At 47.7% G+C, this 5,000-nt stretch overlaps 1 protein-coding gene across 1 annotated transcript in view; it reads left to right on the top strand.

Moving 5' to 3' along the window:
• LOC133632895 (nuclear receptor subfamily 6 group A member 1-A-like) overlaps window positions 1-5,000 on the top strand; it is a 267,492-nt gene that overhangs the window by 226,100 nt on the left and 36,392 nt on the right. The gene's annotated exons all lie outside the window — the stretch shown is intronic.

Raw genomic sequence — 5,000 nt, 5'->3', positions numbered from 1 at the left:
TTTCAGTGCCCCTCCCGAAAATCTCCCGGGGCAACCATTCTCCCGAATTTCTCCCGATTTCCACCCGGACAACAATATCGGGGGCGTGCCTTAAAGGCACTGCCTTTAGCGTCCTCTACAACCTGTCGTCACGTCCGCTTTTCCTCCATACAAACAGCGTGCCGGCCCAGTCACATAATATATGCGGCTTTTACACACACAAGAGTGAATGCAAAGCATACTTGATCAACAGCCATGCAGGTCATACTGAGAGTGACCGTATAAACAACTTTAACACTGTTACAAATATGCGCCACACTGTGAACCCACACCAAACAAGAATGACAAACACATTTCGAGAGAACATCCGCACCGTAACACAACATAAACACAACAGAAAAAATACCCAGAACCCCTTGCAGCCCTAACTCTTACGGGACGCTACAATATACACCCCCGCTACCACCAAACCCCGCCCACCTCAACCCCCCCCCCTTCAATCCCGCAGTTACATTGTTTAATGCATCCAGCGGGGCATCATAACAAAATTAGGCATAATAATGTGTTAATTCCACGACTGTATATATCGGTATCGGTAATTAAGAGTTGGACAATATCGGCATATCGGATATTGGCAAAAAAGCCATCTCTACTCACAACCTACCGATATCAGGGCGGACACTCTAACGACTAGGCCACTGGAAGGCTGTTTGTATTGTGCCATACAAGTAAATGCTGTGCTATGGTTTCAAACTTTCAAGGGTCATTGATGTGATGTACTCATATTGTCCACAACGTAGTTTGAACATCACTGGACTAGAACGAGTCATTTGATTGTTATTTTTCAAATACAAATAGAAGTGGTCTATTTGTCGGCGACTTTGGCCCTGCGATGAGGTGGCGACTTGTCCAGGGTGTACCCCGCCTTCCACCCGAATGCAGCTGAGATAGGCTCCAGCACCCCCTGCGACCCCGAAAAGGACAAGCGGTAGAAAATGGATGGATGGGAGGGTAAAGGTCAGCAGTCACATGACCATGACTGACATTTGACAACAATCGGACATCCGTCAAAGCATCACATTGTGCAGCTTCTTCCTGCTGACGCTTATGATTTCCATTTCTTATGCAACTCTTGCCTCCACTCTTGATATGCTTGTACTCTTTGCTCATTTCATAACGCCAATATTTTCTCACACTGTACGCTTAAAAAGCACACGCTAAGTAGCTGGTCTGCTTAAACACCACAAGGTCGCCAGCATCTCACATCCCAGTGGTTCTCAATCTGTTTTCACAGAGTACCACCTCACAGAACACCTGGCTCTCCAAGTACCTCCATAATGACCAACATTAGAAATACAGTAGCGCAGTAGGGCTAAGTATTCGTTAAAAACAAGGCAGACGTTTTATTCAACAATATTTTTTTGCCACTTTAACATTACACGCAGTTTGAACAGTAACGCTGTTTGAATATTTAATTAAGTGATTCTTTGGCATGCCACACTTTAATCCCTGCCATAAAGCATTTGCGAAGATTATTAATGTCAAAAATCATAAATTATCACTTGTTCCCCTGTCACAATAAATGTGCAAGCAAAGGCTAGTTTGGTTATGTCGACAAAAAAATCCAGATCCTTATTCTTCCTGATTCGAAAACGACCAATAACTTTAAAAAACCCAAAACAAAACATTAAAACAATTTTTTTTAATGAGAATCAATTATTTAAAATACGTTTTTAGGCCATTTCCATGCAATCAGAATGAGATTGTCAACCTGTTTAAAAAAAGTTTCATTATAATTATTATACCGAATAATACGTTGCGAGAATCGGTTTGAATCTGGAATCGTGTTGAATCCAGAATCGATTCTGAATCAAATTGTCACCCCAGGATTTGGAATCAGATCGAATCGTTGGGTGCCCAAAGATTCAACCCTTTGTTGCCATTTTTAGCCAGTATTCAGACCTCTGTAGGTACTGATTAGTGTAATTATGGTTAAATGTACAGCTGACCAATGAGGTCCCTTCCAAGACCGTGACATAAGTCGGATCGTACACCTAAATAGATTGGGAACCAAACTTTTATTTTTTGGAATCATCATTTACAATAATGAAGACAACAACACTTATGCTTTTCTCTTTTTATGCATTCTAACTCGTAAATAAACGCTAACAACAGTCGACTAACAATAAAGTCAATAGGAGTCTCTCTATTCCAGGGATGAATAAAGTATCTATCTATTCTACCTATAAAGCGCTCTAAAAGCCTCCACCAAGGTTTTAGATACACGCTGTAAGTATATATATAACGTAGTAACTAGAGATGTCCGATAATATCGGCCTGCCGATATTATCAGCCAATAAATGCTTTAAAATGTAATATCGGAAATTATCGGTATCGGTTTCAAAAAGTAAAATGAATGACTTTTTAAAACGCCGCTGTACGGAGCGGTACATATCCAGTAAAACACGGACGTAGGGGGAAGTACAGAGCAGTTGCGTCTCCCAGTCAGCAGCCCCTCCCCTCTCCCCTCTCCCACACACAACACAGGAGTTGACGACTGCAGCATGAGAGGTTTACTGGCGACGCTTGATGACCTCATCAAACCGCCGCAGTGTGTTGTTGCCGGTGGGCTAACAAGCGAGCTCGCTCGGTGACTGACTAACGACACCACGTCTATAGTTTGGGATTATTTTAAAGTGTGTCTGACGGATACAAAACTGGCAATTTGCAATGACTGCAAAAAGTTGGTTATGCGAGGAGGAATCAAGACGTCTTCCTTTAATACGAGCAATTTGATCTCCCACCACTTCAAGAATCATAAGGAGATACACGATGAATACAAGCGGAAGATGGATGAAAAGCAAACACCGAAAAAAGTAGTACCACACAGTTGTCGCTTAAAGACGCCGCCCAAAGGGACAAGCGGTAGAAAATGGATGGATGGATGGATGGATGGCTGACTGGTAGGCCACTTCAAGCACTCACCACTCGCTTGCAGCACATTTGTGTTACTCATACAAATACGTTAGAGCAGGGCAGATTGAGCCCAGTTTGTAATTTCCTGATATACAGTATACCAGGCAGTCTTGCACTAAAAGAGGACTATGTTATTGTTTACTTTATTACTCTAGTATACTCTGGACTGAGGGAGGTGCTGGACATTGAGTCTGAATGGACCATGTTCCGCACCTCTATTGTCGAGGCGGCTGATTGGAGCTGTGGCCGCAAGGTAGTTGGTGCCTGTCGTGGCGGTAATCCTAGAACCCGTTGGTGGACACCGGCGGTGAGGGATGCCGTCAAGCTGAAGAAGGAGTCCTATCGGGTTCTTTTGGCTCATAGGACTCCTGAGGCAGCGGACAGGTACCGACAGGCCAAGCGGTGTGCGGCTTCGGCGGTCGCAGAGGCAAAAACTCGGACATGGGAGGAGTTCGGGGAAGCCATGGAAAACGACTTCCGGATGGCTTCGAATCGATTCTGGACCACCATCCGCCGCCTCAGGAAGGGGAAGCAGTGCACTATCAACACCGTGTATGGTGAGGATGGTGTTCTGCTGACCTCGACTGCGGATGTTGTGGATCGGTGGAGGGAATACTTCGAAGACCTCCTCAATCCCACCAACACGTCTTCCTATGAGGAAGCAGTGCCTGGGGAATCTGTGGTGGGCTCTCCTATTTCTGGGGCTGAGGTTGCTGAGGTAGTTAAAAAGCTCCTCGGTGGCAAGGCCCCGGGGGTGGATGAGATCCGCCCGGAGTTCCTTAAGGCTCTGGATGCTGTGGGGCTGTCTTGGTTGACAAGACTCTGCAGCATCGCGTGGACATCGGGGGCGGTACCTCTGGATTGGCAGACCGGGGTGGTGGTTCCTCTCTTTAAGAAGGGGAACTGGAGGGTGTGTTCTAACTATCGTGGGATCACACTCCTCAGCCTTCCCGGTAACGTCTATTCAGGTGTGCTGGAGAGGAGGCTACGCCGGATAGTCGAAACTCGGATTCAGGAGGAACAGTGTGGTTTTCGTCCTGGTCGTGGAACTGTGGACCAGCTCTATACTCTCGGCAGGGTCCTTGAGGGTGCATGGGAGTTTGCCCAACCAGTCTACATGTGTTTTGTGGACTTGGAGAAGGCATTCGACCGTGTCCCTCGGGAAGTCCTGTGGGGAGTGCTCAGAGAGTATGGAGTATCGGACTGTCTGATTGTGGCGGTCCGCTCCCTGTATGATCAGTGCCAGAGTTTGGTCCGCATTGCCGGCAGTAAGTCGGACACATTTCCAGTGAGAGTTGGACTCCGCCAAGGGTGCCCTTTGTCACCGATTCTGTTCATAACTTTTATGGACAGAATTTCTAGGCGCAGTCAAGGCGTTGAGGGGATCCGGTTTGGTGGCTGCAGGATTAGGTCTCTGCTTTTTGCAGATGATGTGGTCCTGATGGCTTCATCTGGCCAGGATCTTCAGCTCTCGCTGGATCGGTTCGCAGCTGAGTGTGAAGCGACTGGGATGAAAATCAGCACCTCCATGTCCGAATCCATGGTTCTCGCCCGGAAAAGGGTGGAGTGCCATCTCCGGGTTGCGGAGGAGACCCTGCCCCAAGTGGAGGAGTTCAAGTACCTCGGAGTCTTGTTCACGAGTGAGGGAAGAGTGGACCGTGAGATCGACAGGCGGATCGGTGCGGCGTCTTCAGTAATGCGGACGCTGTATCGATCCGTTGTGGTGAAGAAGGAGCTGAGCCGGAAGGCAAAGCTCTCAATTTACAGGTCGATCTACGTTCCCATCCTCACCTATGGTCATGAGCTTTGGGTTATGACCGAAAGGACAAGATCACGGGTACAAGCGGCCGAAATGAGTTTCCTCCGCCGGGTGGCGGGGCTCTCCCTTAGAGATAGGGTGAGAAGCTCTGCCATCCGGGGGGAGCTCAAAGTAAAGCCGCTGCTCCTCCACATCGAGAGGAGCCAGATGAGGTGGTTCGGGCATCTGGTCAGGATGCCACCCGAACGCCTCCCTAGGGAGGTGTTTAGGGCACGTCCGACCGGTA

This window comes from Entelurus aequoreus, linkage group LG17 (genome assembly GCF_033978785.1).
Source record: "Entelurus aequoreus isolate RoL-2023_Sb linkage group LG17, RoL_Eaeq_v1.1, whole genome shotgun sequence".
Lineage (NCBI taxonomy): Eukaryota > Metazoa > Chordata > Actinopteri > Syngnathiformes > Syngnathidae > Entelurus > Entelurus aequoreus.
This window is presented reverse-complemented; position numbering and strand designations above follow the sequence as displayed.